The following is a 19,452-nucleotide window of genomic DNA, read 5'->3' as shown; positions in this document are numbered from 1 at the left end:
AAAATCTAATGCTCCAGGTATATCACACACACACACACACACACACACACACACACACACACCTTGTGGCAGGCTCCCTGTGCAATCTTCAACAGTGATGAGTAAGTTCTTATAGACAGCTAGTGAGAACAGATAGCAAGCCGGCCTGGATCTGCAGGTTCAGAAGAAAGTACACAAACCTGACCATTCGGCAGCACCCTAGTGAAAGTAAAGGACATATTGTCAGCTCTTAGCCTGATTTTCCATGCAAAAATTTTAAGAACCTCCCCATCAAGAGGGAACAAGGAATGTGAAGCAGGTGTATCAATGGAAAAGTCTCAGAAGCCTCAGAATCCCTAACAGGGCTAACAAAGACATTTTTCTCCCAAAGCAAGTTAATAAACTCTGGAGGAGGTAAATGCTTATTCAAATGCTAGACAGTAACATAAGTCTTAAAAGAACATAAAAAGTCAAGGAAACATGACACCACCAAAGGAACACAGTAATTCCAGTAACCAACCTCAAAGAAATGGAGACTTGGCATTTACACATTATAGAACTCAAAATAGCTGTTTTCAAGGAAGCTCAGTGAGCTAAAAGAAAATTCAGAAGGATAATTCCATGAAATCAGGAAAACAATATGTGAAAAATGAGAAGTTTAACAGAGAGCTAGAAACTGTAAAAACAAACAAAAAACCAAACAAACAAGAACCAAATATAAACTCTGGAGCTGAAGAATACAATGCATGGAATGAAAAATGCAATAGAGAACATCAATAACATATTGGATCAAGCAGAAGAAAAAACCTGGGAAGTAGAAACATATAGTGAGAGAAGAATAAAGGAAAAAAAAAAACAAAAAAGAATGAAGAAAGCCTATGTGAATCGCAGGATGTCATTAAGAGAAACAATGTACACATTATTGAAGTCACAGAAGGAAAAGAGAGGGAAGAAGGGACAGTAAGCTTATTTAAAGAAATAATAATGGCTGAGAACTTCCCAAACCCAAGTTCATGGAGTTCATAGATTCCTCTCCAAAATTTCAACTTAAATTAATCTTTTCCAAGAAAAATTATAATAAAACTGTAAAAAATTAAAGACAAATAATTTTAAAAAGCAGCAAGAAAAAAAAAAATCCTCACATACAAGGGAAGCTCCATAAAGCTATAAGCAGGTTTCTCAGCAGGAATCTTGCAGGCCAGAAGAGAGCGGGAAGATACATTCAAATTCTGAAAGAAAAAACCATCCACCAAGAATACTTTACCCAGCAAAGTTTTCCTTCAGAAATGATGAAAACATAAAGTCTTTCCCAAACAAAAGCTGAAGATGTTCATCACCACTACACTTATCTTACAACAAATTCAAAAGAAGTTCTTAAAGCTAAAATGAAATGACACTAATTAGTCACATGAAAATATATGAATATATATAACACTCTGATAAAGATAAGTATGTAGTCAAATTCTGAATATACTAATACTGTAATATGGTGTTATGTTAATCACCTAACTCTAATATAAAGGATAAAGAACAAAAGTATTTTAAAAAACTAAAGCTATAATAATTTGTTAATGGGTAAATAGTATAAAAAGTGGTAAATTGTGACATCAAAAACATAAAATGTGGTGAAGAGAGTAAAAAGGTAGAGATTTTGTATGCAATCAAAGTTAAATTGTTATCAGCTTAAAATAGAACTGTTATATCTATAAGACATTTTATTTAAGCCTCCTGGTAATCACAAAGCAAAAACCTACAGTACATACAAAAAAGAAAAAAAGGGAATCGGAGCATACCTATCAATTCACAAAGGAAGACATCAAGAGAGGAAGGACAGAACCATGGAACTATAAAAGAGCCAGGAAACAGTAATAAGAGGGCATTAGAAAGTCCTTAACTATCAATAATTACTTTAAATGTAAGTGGATTAATTCTTTAATCAAAAAACATCGATTGGCTGAATGAATAAAAAACAAGTCCCAATTATATGCTGTCTACAAGAGACTTATTTTAAGGAGACACAGAGGCTCAAAGTGAAGGGATGCAAAAAAGATATCCCATGCCAGTGGAACCCAAAAGAAATCAGGGGTACTTATGCTTATATCAGAAAAAATACTTCAAGTGAAAACCGGAAGAAGGGACAAAGAAGGTCATCATATAATGAAAAGGTGTCAATTCATCATGAAGATATAACAGTCATAACTACATGTATACCCATCATTGAAGCACCTAAATATATTAAGCAAATACTAACAGATCTAAAAGGAGAAATCGTTAATAACATAAGAATAGTAGGGACCTTAACGCCTCACTTTCAACAATGGATAGATCATCCAGACAGAAAATTAATAAGACATATTAGACATGCACTATTCTTCAGACCAAATAGACCTAACAGATATATACAGAATATTCCATCCAACAGCAACAGAATATGCATTCTTCTTAAGTGTGCCTGGAACATTCTTCACAGTAGATTATATGCTAGGTCACAGAATATTTAGAAAATTTAAGAAGATTGAAATTATACCAAGTGTCTTTTCTGAGCACAGTGGTATGAAACCAGAAATCAGTAACAGGAGGAAACTGGAAAATTCACCAATATGTGGAAATGAAACAACACACTCTTGAACAACTGATGGCCGAAGAATGAATGAAAGGGGAAATTTTAAAAATCTTGAAACAAAATAGGAAACACAACATACCAAACTAATAGGATGCTGCAAAAGCAGTTCTAAGAGGAAAGTTTATAGCAATAAGTGCTTGCATTACAAAAAGAGAAAGGTCTCAAATAAACAACCCAACTTTATACCTTAAGGAAAAAGAAGAACACACTAAACTCCAAAACAATAGGATGCAGCAAAAGCAGTTCTAAGAGGGAAGTTTATAGCGATAATTACTTACATTACAAAAAAAGAAAGATCTCAAATAAATCATCCAACTTCATGCTTTAAGGAACAAACTAAACCCAAAGTTAGCAAAAGGAAGAAAAACACAAAGATCAGAGCAGGAATAATAAAATAGAGATCAGAAAACAATAGAAATGATCAAAAAATTAAAAAGTTTAGAATAAAACTAAAAGCTGGTTCTTTGAAAAGACAAACAAAATTGACACACCTTTAACTAGATTAATGTAGAAAAAAGAGAAGATTCAAATAAATAAAATCAGACATGAGAGAACATTATAACCGATACCACAGAAATACAGATGATTATAAGGGGCTACCATGAACAATTATATACCAACAAACTGGACAACTTAGAAGAAATGGATAAATTCCTAAAACCATAAAACCCACCAAGACTGAATCATAAAGAAATAGAAAACCTGAACAAACCAACTACTACTAGTAAGGAGATTGAATCAATAATCAAAAATCTCCCAACAAAGGAAAGCCCATGACCAGATAGCATAACTGATGAACTACCAAACATTTATAAAGAATTAATACTAATCCTTCTCAAACTCTTCCAAAATACCAAAGAGGAGGGAACACTCCCCAAATTATGTTATGTGGACAGTATTTCCCCAACACCAAAGCCAGATAAGGACACAACAAGAAAACCACAGGCCAATATGGTGAATTTAAATGCAAAAATACTAGCAAACTGAATCCAACAGCACATTAAAAGCATGTATCATGCATGATCAAGTGGGACCTCTTCCTGGGATGCAAGAATGGTTCACCATACACAGATCAATAATTGTGATATACTATATTAATAGGATGAAAGATACAAATCATATGATCATCTCAACTGTTGATGCAGAAAAAATATTTGACAAATTCAACATTCTTTCATTATAAAAACTCTCAACAAATTGGGTAGAAGGAACATACCTCAACATAATAAGGGTCATATATGACAAGCCCACAGCTAACATCATACTCAGTGGTGAAAGGTTGAAAGCCTTTCCTTTAAATCCAGAAATGAGACAAGAGTGCCCATCACCCCAATTCAACATAATACTGGAAGTCTTCACGTGAGCAATTAGGCAAGAAAAAGAAATAAAGGCATCCAAATAGGAAAAGAAGTGAAAATGTCTCTGTTTGCAGATGATATGATCTTATATACAGAAAATCCTAACGATATTACCAAAAAATTGTTAGAACTAGCAACAAATCCAGTAAAGTTGTAGGATACAAAATCAATTATCCAAGATAATTGAAATCATGTCCACATAAAACCTGTACATGAATGTTCACAGCAGTGTTATTTATAGTAGTCAAAATGTGGACACCCAAATGTCCATTAATTAAAGGATGGAGAAACAAAATGTGATATATATGTGTACCATGAAATATTATCCAATCCCAGAAAAGAATGAAGTACTGAAGGGTGAACCTCGAAAACATTATGTTAAGTGAAAGGAGTCAGACACAAAAGGTCTATATTGTATGATTCTGTTTATATGAAATGTCCAGAATAAGCAAATCCACAGAGACATAAGGTAGATTCATGGTTGCTGGGGGAAGGGGGAAGAATGGAGAATGACTGCTAGTGGGTATGGGGTTTCCTTTTTAGGTGATGAAAATGTTCTAGAAATAGATTATGGTGATGGTGCACAACTTTGTGAATATGCTGAAATATTACTTTAAAGGGGTAAATTGTGCATTTTAAAAAGATAAATTTTACCAAAAACAAACAAACAAACAAATAGAACTACCCTATGATCCAGTAATCACATTACTGGGTATACACCTAAAAAATACAAGGACACATACACACACAATACGAAGACACTAATTCAAAGGGATACATGCACGTCAATATTTATTGCAGTATTACTTACAACAGCCAAACTATAGAAGCAGCCCAAGTGTCCATCAATAGATGAATGGATAAAGAAAAAGTTATATACACACAATGAAATATTAGTCAGCTATAAAAAATAATGAAATCTTGCCATTTTCAACAACATGATGGAGCTAGAGAGTATAATGCTAAGCAAAATAAGTCAGTCAAAGAAAGACAAATACCATATGATCTCACTCATGTGTGGAATTTAAGAAACAAAACAAACAAGCAAAGGAAAAGAGAGAGAGAGAGAAACTAAGAAACAAACTCTTAACTCTAGAGAACAAACTGATGGTTACCAGAGGGGTGGAGCTATGGCTGAAATAGGTGATGGGGATTAAAAAGTACACTTATCATGATGAAAAAAATGAAATAAAATGTTTAAAATTTTAAAAAGCAAAAATTTTATGGTGTGTAAATTTTATCTCAATTTTTAAAAATAATGTGTAAGACAGGAGACTGGATGAAATTATTACAGAAATCAGAGTAGATGGAAAAAAGAAGCCCCAGGACTGGGACATTTTAATATTTAGTGAGCATGGAGATTGGGGGAACCAGCAAAGTTTTTGAAAAGTAACCTCTGTGATAGTCTTAAAACATGTCCCAAATTCATTAACATTCCCTCCATAAAAAGTGTACTAGCCTAGCTTTCATGGCTCCTTTCTAATGATCAGAATATGATGGCAGTGTAAAAGAAAAATTTTGCACAAGACATCTGTTTAAAATGGCAAGGAAAACTTTATTGAACACTATTGCAATAAAAAAGAGAGAGAGAGAGAGAAAATGATCTCAACTCCAAATACAGCAAAGGCAGTTGGGGATTTATAGCTAAAGAAAAGAGTGAAGGAGTCAGTGGATGGAATATTAATAGGAGGATCTTGATTAGATATTGAGGATAGGGAGATCCATGCTAAACTGGCTTAACAGGAGAAAAACAAAACAAAACAAAAAATTAACTGGCTTAACAGGATTCTTGCTAAACGCAGGCCAAAGACTTTTATATCAAGGGTAGAAAATAGGGGAATTTAATCAGTTATCGAGGGTGGAGGGATTCTTGCTAAACTAATTCAGCAGGATTCTTTGCTTAAACTGGACTCAGCAGACCAAGGACATGGAAAGCCAAGGTCAAGGCCTAGTCAAGAAGAGGGCTCAAAAGTGTCTGGCTAAAATTTCACCAAGGAGGCAGTCTTCCTTAGCAGTGACCACATGTGACTTCTGAAGCTACCTTTAAAAAGGTGATAAAGATTCTGCCTGGCTATTCTCTAGGAACTCACTCTGGGAGCCCTGAACCAAGGTGCAAAATCAGTCCAGCCACCCAGAAGCTGCCAAATTGAAGAGACCCCATACCGATACCACACAGAGATAGAGAGAGATGTCTAGGAGCCCTGGTTCTTTGAATTAACCCAGGGCAGGCTCCAGACATGAGAGTGAACCAGCTTTCAGCTCCAACTGCCAGTCTTCAAATTTCCTTGGATGATGCTCAGTAAAGCGGACATAAGCTGTCCCCGCAGATTGCAGATGCATGAGCAAGATAACTGGTTTCTTCTTATGCCACTAAAGTCTTTGGGTGATTATTTACATAAGATTGGATAATTCCAGCAGCCTCATTGAGGTAGAGAGAAAACCAGGAGAGTGTTGCTGGGAGCCAAGAGAAGATTGATGTCAAGGAGAAGAAGGAGGTTAACTGGGTCAAAAACTGCTAGAAGGTAAAGTAAGATGAAGACTGAGGACTGACCATTGGATTTAGCAAAGTGAAGTCATTGGTGACAGTGACAAGAGCAATGTTGGTGGGGTAGTGGTGAGTGAAAACCTCAGAACAAGAGGGTCCTATTGGGAAATTGTAGCCAGTGAGTATAGGCAACTTTTTTGTAGAGTTTGCTGTAAGTAATGTCTAGAAAAGGTATGGTAGCTGAAAACGTTTATGGGGAAAGAAAAATACACAGACTCCATCTCCATGTCTTTCTTCCTTCCTAACAAAATTGTGGTTTTGTTCAGGAATCTCTTCCTCACTCATCTCCAGAGGTGGCCCTTATTAAGCTGACCCAGTCATGATAACCCCATCATCCCTCTTGCCAGTGACTGGTTTAGGGACAATCAGCCCTAAGCCATTTGAAACCCATGAAAGTTAAGAAGAGGTTCCCTGATAGCTTCTAGGGCAAAAACTTCCTTACTTTCAATAAAGATCAACTGACAAATCTCACATTAGAAAAAGATATATGTCACAAACATAGCAAAGTATTTATATCCAGAATTTACTAGGAAGTTCTATAAATCAGGCAAAGAAAAATAAACAACCCAAAATGGGGACAATAGACAAAAGAGGTGAACAAGTAAGAAGAGGAAACCAGAAACACAAATGGTCAATAAATACATGAAAATATTCTCAACATTTAGCCATCAGGGAAATGTATTTTCTATCAGTTCCTTATGGTTTCATGTTTTTGTGTTGAATGTTGAATTATTTGATCTCTCTGCAATATATCTTGGTGTGTATGAGATGATGGATGGTCCCATTCTGTTTTTCAAATTGTAAGCCAACTTTCTCAGCACCACTTTTAACTAAACTACACTCTTCACTGATTAGCTCCTTGTTTATGATTTGCAGACTCTCACACATGTGGCTCAGTTTGAGGACTGTATGCTCCTTGCACCGAACTCCCTTTTTACTGTATGCTACCATCACATTTATTTTAATTATTATGGATTTCTGATATTTGTCCCCTAGTCACATGAATGGTGGCAAATCCTCAAGACTCCACCCTCAAAATATGTTCCAAATTTGACAACCCTTTCTCACTCTCCACTGCTCTAAATTTATAAAATTAAAAAGATTATAAAAATTCAATAAAATTTACAACATTTCTTTAAATATTTTGAAAAGTAAAATCTACTATGTAACATTGAAACATTTTCAATATTTCTTTTGTGGAATTTACCAATTCTGCCATAATTTGGCTCTTCAGCATTTGTTTGCTTCTTCACTAAAACTGAAAGCCCTGTTAGAGAGGAGCCGTGGACTAGCCATCTCCCTCTCTGAGTGCCAGGTGCACTGTATTTTAGGAGGCAGATGAACAGGGAGTACCTGGGAATGTTAACTGTATTATGATCATAAGTTTCCAAAGTAGGGTTTCTGGACCTAAGCACAGAATCTATGCATTCTTTGAAATGATATATAGGGGGCGCCTGGCTGGCTCAGTCTACATGACTCCTCATGTCAGGGTCATGAGTTCAAGCCCCACGTTGGATGTAGAGTTTACTTTAAAAAAAGAAAAACAAAAGAGCTCTGAAATGACATACAAAATGTTGTGTCTATGAGCATAAACAATGAAGAAGGTCTACAGCTTCCATCAAATTTTCAAATGGGCCCATCTCTAAAAACACTAAGAACTGTAGCCCTAGATGGTTGCAGTATATACTTAACAAACTGATAAAGCTCTTGGTGCAATGCACGGCATGTGAGACTTCAAAATGCTTTTGCAGAATGGTGATAATTACTCTCATGTCAGACAGACACTTTGTTTTAGTGGGCAGGGATGACTTTGTTTTTATCTCAGGCAGACTCCATGAAATTAAAAAAAAAAAGATAAATATTTCATTTAAGAGATAATCCCTTTCTAGATTCACTTACTGACAAAAAAGTTAGGTTTTATGATTGTACTCTATTTTCATCAGCCAGTTTTACAGTATGTCCTGCTGCTGAGCTCCCCAGAGGAACACTTTACAACCATCCAATGTTAACAAGAGACATCGGGGGCATAGCAAGGGATAGAGACTATTAATCATGTCATAGTTCAGAGAGGGATGGCTTGTTCCCCACCAAGGAGGCACCCTGAGTAACAAACAGTGGAACAGGAATGGTGTAGGCTTGAAAGATATAAAGAGGTGTAGCTATGAACCCGGTTGAGCCACACACTTTCCTTTTCATTGGCTGTTTAGGCCTAGATGAGAAGCAAATTAATTCGTGATCTGCTCCAATGCATCAACCCATCATCCCCGGTGGTCCTCACCACACTTAACATTCTGCTGGATGACATGCAGAGGGAGGAAAAACCTGGGAAGTGCACAGTTTAGTGCACCTAGAAATGTTAATTTATATAAACCAGAACTCTAGGATTCCAGTGATATAAGGCCAGTTAAAGTGGTGAGACCTGCAAAAACTCTCCACATGACCGACTCCTTCCAAACCCCTACACTAAGAGACTTGATCGACTCTCACTAAGGCCTCATCACTGGCATGACCTGGCATCCCCTACCCCTCGAGTCAGGTCGGTGGGGAAAACTCAAGTCTGCCAAAAGAATTAACTGTTTGTTCCAGCCGACACCTGATGATAGGCTTCTGACCTCTTCCCTTTCTTAGAGTATTTATTTTTAAAGCTTACAACTGTAAATCCTTCTTCTGCCCTTTTTTTAAAATTATGTTATGTTAATCACCATACATTACATCATTAGTTTTAGAGGTAGTGTTCCATGATTCATTGTTTGCGTATAACACCCAGTGCTCCATGCAGAACGTGCCCTCTTTAATACCCAACACCAGGCTGACCCATCCTCCCACCCTCCTCCCCTCTAGAACCCTCAGTTTGTTTCTCAGAGTCCATAGTCTCTCATGGTTTGTCTCCCCCTCCCATTTCCCCCCTTCATTCTTCCCCTCCTGCTATCTTCTTCTTTTTTTTTTTTTAACATATAATGTATTATTTGTTTCAGAGGTACAGATCTGTGATTCAAAAGTCTTGCACAATTCACAGCGCTCACCATAGCACATACCCTCCCCCATGTCTATCACCCAGGCACCCCATCCCTCCCACCCCCCACCACTCCAGCAACCCTCAGTTTGTTTCCTGAGATTAAGAATTCCTCATATCAGTGCTTCTTCTGCCCTTTTGAGATATATATGTATCCCCTATAGTCTAGGAATGTTTTTTCCAAGGAACTGAAAGCCATTCCCTTGATATGTAATAATCAGAACGGGTAGGGCCTCTTGCCTTCCAGTGTCTATGGGAAGGTAGAAGCCTAACTTCCATCAGTGCATTAGCAGAGCACATGGCCTGATCACATTCACAGCTGACCAACTCTCTCACCCAGCTTTTGCGACTCTTCCCTCTCCTGACTGCTCAAGCCATCCCCACAACTCACTTCCCCTCCCTAAAAGGCCCAGTCACCTCTGTACAAATCAGAGCGGACTCAGCTCCTCCCCTATTGTGGCAGTTATAGAATGAGATCAGTTTGTAGTGGCTTTAACTAGCATCTGGCTTTATTTATCTTTGCCAGTGGCCTATGCAAAACAGGAGCACATTGGCTCATGGAATCCAAGAAGGAGCTACCAGTCCCACCCCAGGAAACACAAGAGTATAGGGCCTCAGCTTCGGTGGGAACTGCGGTGCTGGTGTTCTGCTTCTTGTCTCTGCTTTGTCTGGCACATGGTTTTAAACCTTTCTCACAGCCTACCACAGAACTGTAGCAAATCACACTGAAAACCTACTCTAGGCCAAGCACTGTGCATCAGGAATAGAAGATTGGCTGAACGAGGTAGAGTAAGCTCTGCCTTTAAGATCATACACCCTTGTCGAGAGACAAATTTTCAACAAACAAGGAAACAGATAACTATAGGATGTGATAAATGCCATGACATAAATAAATAAGATCCTGTGACAGAGAGAAACTGGGTGGGATAGTACCTATTACAGAAAGATCAGAGAGGGCGCCTTTGATGGGGTCCCATGTCAGCTGAGGCTTGAAGGACAGATGCCTAGAAAAGTATGAGCAAGAGCAAAAGGCCTAAGGCAGAAAATAGGGACAGCAAGGTGTCTGGCATGCCTGGAACATGTGAGCAGGGAGATATATAGGCATGTGACCCACTATGGGCTCCCAGGAATTTGTTTTTTATTCTAAATGCATTGGGGAGCCACTGAGGGTTTTTTTCCATATTAAATTTTCTTAATTGAGGTAAAATTCACATAACATAAAGTCATTATTTTAAAGTCTACAATACATTCTCAATGCAACCACCATTTCTATCTAGTACCAAAACATTTTTATCAGCCCAGAAGAAAACCCCACACCCGCTAATCAATCACTCCCTGTTCTCACCTCCCTCCAGCCCCTGGCAGCCACCAGTTTGCTTCCTGTCTTTATGGCTTTACCTATTCTGGATATTTCATATAAATGGAATGATACGATACAAGCCTTTTGTGTCTGGCTTCTTTTACTTAGCATAATGCTTTCAAAGTTCACCTAAGTTATAACACATATTAGTCCTTCATTCATTTTTATGGCTGAATAATAACTGTATGGACATATCACATTTGGTGTATCTATTCATTCTTGAATGACATGTAAGTTGTTTCCACCTTCTAGATATTGTGCACAGTGCTGCTATGAACAGGTTTAAGCAGAAAATGGCACAATCGTATGTCCATCATTAGAGTATCACTCTGGCTACTGGGCAGAAAGGCTATTTTCAGTAGGGCAAGAGTAAAGGTAGGGAAGCCAGTTAGGAGGGGTCAAGGCACCATCATGCAGGTGAGAGATGATGGTAGCTTGACCAAGGTGATGGCTTGAGGTGGAAAAAACAATAGCTTTTAGAGACAGGCCTGCTAGACCTTGCTGATGGATTGGGTGTAGGGTGAGGGAAAGGAAGGAAATGAAGATGGCTCCTGGGATTCCTGTTGTCAGAACTGGAGAGGAACAGATGATGTCACAGGACAAAATTCTGGGGAAGAAATATGATTGAGCCAGCATGAGTCAGATGCTCATTTTTGGCCTAATCAATAGTGGCAGGTGGCAGAGTCATGTAAGAATGAGGCCAGCCCACAGGATGGCTTGGGGGAGGGAGAAGCAGGGGATGGAGGAGAAAGGAGATACAGTTCCCAAAAGAATAGGAGCATTGTTCCTAGAAGAAAGTAGGAGCTTGGTAGACTAAACAAGAGTGTTCACTATAAAGTCCTAAAAATTACAGGTCTCCTTACCTTGTGAACTGGGTTTGACCATGTTTGTGATTTAGAAACTTCTTTTATGTCTTACATTCAAGCCTGCAGTAGGTTTCTTCTCCTTCTCCTGGATCCACACATCTACAAGACCCACTCAATTAGCGAAGAAAGACTTGGAGAAAGACATTCCAACTCCAACTAGCCTTCTGCAGAACCAGGCCAAGTGCCTGACTCAATGTTACCTGTCCCCTGGGCTGTACCAGGTGCTGGGTTGGCCTCCCAAAGGTGTCAAGGACTACCAGAAAGAGACTCCAGGGCCTCTTACTACCCAAGTGAACCAGCAGGAGTAGAGAGATGAAGCCTGAGTGAGGAAAAAGAAGTCATCTTTCAGGAAAGAAGGAAAGTCTTTTCCATGTACATCTATCTATAGCCCTCTTACTCTACCTACTAATTGGATAAGCCTCTCCTATGGCATCCTAATTTGGTAGTTTTCTTGACCTTTTATAACACTCAACATTTTTAGAAATGGAATCAAGAGGAGAGAGAAAACCCTGAGATCTCAGTAAAGGTTCAAATGCATAGCCAGAAGGGAATGATGATCCCCTGAAAGTTCCTACTTAACTCCAAGAAATGTCTGCCCTATCACTGCATTTAGTTCCAATAAGAGATTATCTCATGGGGGATAAAAAGTGATAGAATTGTATGCTCTTCCTAGCTGAACCCAAGCAATCCCTGAGAATGTTTAGTCCTTCAAAGAAATTTGGTTGTGCTTGGGTATGTATAGTAAAACCATCTTTATAGCTTTCTTTCTAGGGTTCATTTGATTATTTTTTCTAGGGAGTTTTACTGAAAAGAGACTTTCTCAGTGAAATGCAGTTCCCAAGGTTTAGGGGGAGAAATTGCATTCTCTCAATGACTGGGGACAATATGGAGCTTTCTTCATTCATCTTTCTAGTAAAGTTCCTGGGGTAAGAAACCAGTCTTCTAATCATGCCAATTAGTGTTTCTCAAATCAGTTCTTCTATAAACTCTTTTATAGAAGCCATTAAAAATTTTAAAATAAAATCATGGAGAATATGGATCCATAAAAAATCATGGGTTAAATCTAAACTAGGTTCTAGGAAATTTTTCTTTTTCTAAAGTAAGGGGTTGGACTTCCTGTGAGCATAGGATTGCTGCCTTAATGTTATGGCTTTTCTTAATCCATTACTGGCTTTTCTGAACAAATGGGATCAAAATGTTCATGTTCTCACCTTCCCTCTGGCAACCACCAGCTTGTTCTCTATATTTAAAAGTCTGTTGTGTCATTTGTCTCTTGTTTTTCCCCCTTTGTTTGTTCATTTGTTTTGTTTCTTAAATTCCATGTATGAGTGAAATCATATGGTATTTGTCTTTCTCTGACTGCCAGAGAGGAGGTGGATGGGGGGATGGGAGGAATAGAAACAGGGATTAAGGGTACACTTATCTTGATGAGCACTGAGAAACACATAGACTCCTTGAATCACTATATTGTACACCTGAAACTAATATAATACTGTATTTTAATTATACTTGAATAAAGAAAAAAACTGTTAAATGTTAATGTACTATCTGCTCCTAGCTAGAACCAAACCCCGTGGACCTAAGACCTAACTCCTAGCTAGGATCAGCTGAGGACCATCCCTTTTGTCTACTTAAGGACATCTCTCTAGCAGTTGTTCTCTCTTCTCCACCATCATATCCCCCTCCATATTGAATCCTTCCCTAGATCTACTCCAAACATTGTTTCTTCTCCTATCTTAAAAACTACCCTATTTGACCTCCCTTCTCCTTTTTTTTTTTTAAGATTTTATTTATTTATTTGACAAAGAGTGAGAGAGTGCACAAGCAGGGGGAGCGGCAGGCAGAGGGAGAAGCAGGCTCCCCGCCGAACAGGGAGCCCAATGTGGGACTCAATCCCAGGACCCTGGGATCATGACCTGAGCCGAAGGCAGCCACTTAACCAACTGAGCCACCCAGGCATCCCTCCCTTCACCCTTTTGGTACCACCCTATTTATCTCCTTCCCTTGGAGCTTAATACCATGAAAGTGGTTACTATCTCCAATACTTTTCTTTCCATTCTTGAAACTTTTCTAATCATATTTTTGCACTTTACCCAACTCTATCAAAATTGTTGTTATCAAGTTCACAGATGACCTTGCTACATTCAGTGATCAGGTCTCAATCTGCACCTTACTTGACAGAGTTCATCACTTCCAACCCTTTGAAACAATTTCTTCACTTGGCTTCCAAGGCAACACACTCTCCTGGTTTTCCTCCTACCTCAGGAATCGTGAATTTTCAGTTTGTGTTTCTGGGGACTTCTCATGCCCCTGATCTCTCAATGCTGGAGAATTCTAGGAACAGTCCTTGGTCATCATCTCTGTATACTCACTATTTTGATTATTTTATCCACTCTTACGACTTGAAGTACCACCTCTATGCTGAAAACTCCCTCAGCCCAGACTTCTTCTCTAAACTTTTTTGTATATCCAACTGCTTCCTCAACATTTCCATAAATTATCTAATAGGCATCTCAACTTAACATGTGCAAAACTAAGTCTAATCTGCCCCCTTTAACCTACCAGCAGGTTATAATCCCATTTCATAAATTTTAACTTCATCCATATAATGGCTCTGATAAAAAAAAAAAAAAAAGTTATCCTTACTTTCTCTCTTCCTCTCAAACCCAAATTCCACCCACCAGCAAACCTTTGACTCTACCTTTAAATTAAAACCAGAAACTTACAACTACAGACCACTGCCACCGCTTCCACCTTGATCTAATCCACTTTCATATGTGCCTGGATTATTGCAAACACTTCCTAACTCATCTCCCACTTCCAACCTTGTCCTCCTTTAGTCTACTCTTGGCACAATAGCCAGGGAGTCCTTTAATTTCTCCCTGTCTTACTTTAAGTAAAAGCCAAGCATCTCCCATTGGCCGTAAATGCTCTGGATGATGGGATCACCCAATTAACCTCTCAGATCTGGTGCCCTGCTATGCTGCACGTTTGCACTGTGTCCCAGCTATATCAGTCCCTGTGAAATTAGAAATTGCTTTTAAAATGCTGGTGTGGGTAATGAGACATGGCCACATATTCCTTTAGACTGCTCTGATTGAGAAGCAAGGGTCTCTGGTAGGCTGAAAAATGGCCCCTGGAAGATGTCCACATCCTAATCAATGGGACCCCTGAATGTTATCTTCCATGGCAAAAGAGATTTCTCAGATGTGATTAAGTTAATATCTTGAGATGAGTAGACGATCCAGGATTGTCCTAGTAGGTCCAGTAATCACAAGGATCCTTGTAAGAGGGATGCAAGTCAGAGTGAGAGAAGAAAATGTAACAACACTCAGACACTACTGGTGGGAATGAAAATACAGTCAATTCGGAAAAGTGTTTGTTGCTCTCTTAAAGTTAAACCTACACCAACCGTATGACCCAGACACTCTACTTCAAATTACTTACCTCCAAAAAAAAGAAATACTATATTCACAAAAATGCTTATACATAGTGTTTATAGCAGCTCTATTCATTCACAATAGCTGAAACCTTGAAACAAACCAAATATTCCTCAACAGGTGAAAGATTAAATAAATTGTGGTGTATCTACACAGTGGAATACTAGTCACTTTTTTTTTTAATTTAAAAAGGAACATACTATTGATATACACAAAACCATGAGTGCATCTCAAAATCATTCAAAAAATGTAATCTGACATTTAGTATCAGAAGTATATCAGTAGTTGATTGGGGACAGAAGTGGAGAGAGGATAGATGACAATGGGGTCTGGGGAAGTTTCAAGGGTGATAAGAATATTCTGTCTTGATTCTGGCAGGAGTTTCCTGGGTGTGTGCATTTGTCAGTGCCCACTGAATTACATTTATTTATTTATTTATTTATTTATTTATTTATTTACGTTCAATTAGCCACTATATAGTACATCATTAGTTTTTGATGTGGTGTTCAATGATTCATTAGTTACGTATAACACCCAGTGCTCATCACAACACGTGCCCTCCTTAATACCCATCACCCAGTTACCCCCTCCCCTCTGAAACCCTCAGTTTGTTTCCCGGGGTCCATAGTCTCTCATGGTTCATCTCTCTCTCTGATTTCTCCCCCTTCAGATTTCCCTCCCTTCCCTTATGGTCCTCCATGCTATTGTTTATGTTCCACATATGAGTGAAACCATATGATAATTGTCTTTCTCTGCTTGACTGACTTCACTTAGCATAATCCCCTCCAGTTCCAACCATTTAAATTGATGTAATTTATTGTACATAAATTACAGCTCAGTGAAGTTGACTTTTAAAACATTAATAGGAAGGAAGGAATGCAGAATGTGACAAAACAATAACTATATTACAAATATATGAAACAATCTCACTGAAAGGGGTGAGGGAAAAAGTACTGATCTAAGTAACTTTGGAAAATGAGTGGAGTCCATGAGACTAAAGGCAAAAGAAACTGCACATAAGCACTAGTGAAGCTGATAAAGTTGTTTCCCACAGAGGTATGGGTTAATACTTATGACACTGCTCTCTCTCTCTATATATATATATTTACACTGGAATTGAATGATTAAATAAATTAATGACAGATAGTGAAAGCCAGCTTACTCACTGTTGGAATGGAAGGTTACAGATCAGATAGGAGAGAGGGCTGGAATGATCTGTGTGATAAGGGAGTAAAGTTGGTGACATCAGTATGAACTCACGTTTAACTTAATGTATATACAGAAAGTTACATACAGAAATATTTATCAGTGTGTGTATGTGCATGGCCAATGTGCCCACATATATTTCCTTGCTCTGTCAGCTGATAGGGCCCAGAAGGAATGACACCCAGTATAGTGACAAGATTTGGGGTTCTAACATTCTCTGATAAAAAGAACCAGGGCTCTCTGGAGAAATGACTGAGGGAAAAAAATATACATGATAACCCTGGAGCATCTTGTAGTGGCAGAAGGTAAGGAAGTACTAAATAAACAAACAAACAAACAAACAAACAAAAACTACATTGACAGGGGTATTTCAAAGAGACACAGGAGTACACTGAAAGGGCTTGCAATCGTCAAAGGTGGAACAGCTTGAGCAACATAGAGTAATATTGCTTAATAAACTAAAGTATGAAATAAATATCCATGAGCCCATAGTAATATAAATAAATCAAATAGTTGAATAAATACATAAATGGGAGAAAATAGACCTCCTAGGCAGAATTTCAAATAATTTATGTAGATACTCCACCCTCAAGGAGATACAGCATAATTCTGAAGATGTGGGCTACTCATGATGACCCCATTCAAAGAGCAGAGTTGGGAAAGGGGGATAAAAGAGTAATTTTATAATGAAGAAACCTGACAAACACTACTTCAACCAGGTGATCAAGCTTAACATCAACGTGGTAAGTCATGTTCATTGTATGTACCCTTGATATGATGTAATGAGAATGATACTTTACCTCTATGGTCTTCCTCCCTAAAACCCATAACTCCAGTCTTATCATGAGAAAAATCATCAGATAAGTCCCAATTGAGGGATCTTCTACAGACTATCTGACTAGTTGTCCTCAAAATTGTCAAGGTCTTCAAAACAAGTAAAGTCAGAGAACCTGTCACAGCCAAGAGAAGCCTAAGGGGATATGTGGTTTCCTGGAGGAGATCCTGGAACAGGAAAAAAAAAAAAAAAAAAAAAAAAAGGACATTAGGTAAAAACTAGGGAAATCTGAATAAAGTATGGACTTCAGTTAAAATTAATTTATCAATATTAGAATGTCAGTATTTGTAATTGTAACAAATGTACCATACTAATGTAAATTGTTATTAGTAGGAAAAACTGGGTGTAGGATATATGTATGGGAATTCTTTACTCTTTTCCCAATTTTTCCATAAACCTAACACTGTTGAAAAATAAAAGATTGATTTTTTTCAAATTCCCTCAAAACTACTAAAAGTGATGAGGGACACTCCATAATAATAAGAGGGACAAACTGTCAAAGAGATAATCACGAATTTTTGTGACCATGTACATCACCTTGAAATACACATGGCGGATCTGACCCAGTTGCAAGGCAACATTGACATAATCCAAATTCAAGTGGGTGATTGTAATGCATCTCTAGCAGAAACAGAGATCAGGCAGATGGCGTGACCTAAGTGCTCACTCTGAACTGTCTGAGTATCAACTAGCTGAAACCAGATGGGGTCTTTCCTTGTTTCCTTCTAGGTGGAGAGATGGACCTGAACTCAATTTCCTTGGCAACTAATGGCTTTTCAGTGGCCCACCAGAAGAGGGGTTGATAACAAGGTTTTCAAGCACCAGGCAGCTCACTAACATTGCTGACAGATCTGCCCCCAAATCTAGAGAGCCTGGCATCCAGCATCCTGTTTGTTACCCACTGACAAGCTGCTTCACCCCTCTCACCCAATGAAAAGAGTGGCCAGAGTTGGAGAGGTTCCTGCACTGAAGAGGAAGACCTTTACTGCAGGCCAACAGTTCACCCATGGGCCTCTCTGTGGGCAACAGAAGGATGGGGGATAAGGGGGACCCTTGCCTTTCTTCCTGCTGCTTGACCTTGACTTCTGTAAGCTTTCTCAGTGAAGCCTATTCCTGAATCCATGTCTTCTAGCAATGCTGTGAAATTCATCTCATACCCTGGTGTTGACAGGTAGAGACCCAGATAGGGACCCATTGGTCTGACAGAAATCTACAGGGGATTCACTTTGCAGGACATTCACCTGAACAGAAAGTCAGTAAAAAAATAAAATAAGTAAACAAACAAGTTAAGAAAAACAAAGAAAAGATACAGAAAATGTGTCAAGAATGAAAAAGGAATCAGTTACAGATACTGAGAATAAATTTGTATCAGGAAATTTTAAAGTTTAGATGGAATGGATTATTTTGAAATACAAAATTTTTAAATTAACTCAGACAATGGATAGAAAACACGAGTAAATCAACAACCATGTGAAATTCAATCAGTGTTCAAGTCTTCCCCCACACCCGTCCACCCACAAGACATCAGGCCCACATGCACGTTTATAAATTATTTTTTTCAAACCTTCAAGGAACAGATAAATAATCCACCTTTTATTAAACTGTTTCAGACACAAGAAAAAATGAACATCTATCCAACTAATTTTATGAACTAATTTATAATGTAATTCTATGCCAAAACTGGACCAAAAAAAAAACAAATTATACACAAATCTCACTTATATTTATAGATACAAAAAATGTAAATAAAATACTTACTTTTTTCCCTTCTTGTATCGTACCCTACCACCCTAGGATTCTTCCCTGGAAAGGCTCCTACCAGGTTGTGGGGGTAGGGTGGTAAGAGAGGGGTGGGGGAGAATCCATAAGATCTGGTCTCTGCACTGGAAATAAGGAAAATGTGATAAAGTCTTGGATCTTTAACCCTAGTTTGTTCCTAATTTCCCTTGTTTTGCTAATAACTGGGCCTGTTCTTATCACAAAAGATCCTCACATTAACATTAAAATGAATCTTTTGGAGCCTTATGGACAAATGACATCACCAAGGTATAGTTTTGCTCTTCTTATCTCTGAATTTTTCCTCTGAAAGCAGGGAGTTTCAGTTCATTGTGCCCAATTCAAAGTTTTGGCCTTGTACTTCATAAAGAGTCAATATGTGATCTATAAAGCAAAGGTAGGTTTGGGGATTTCTAAAAATCACAAGGCCTTGGCCAAGCACCATTCAAAG

The sequence above is a fragment of the Halichoerus grypus genome, chromosome 3, assembly GCF_964656455.1.
Source record: "Halichoerus grypus chromosome 3, mHalGry1.hap1.1, whole genome shotgun sequence".
Lineage (NCBI taxonomy): Eukaryota > Metazoa > Chordata > Mammalia > Carnivora > Phocidae > Halichoerus > Halichoerus grypus.
This window is presented reverse-complemented; position numbering follows the sequence as displayed.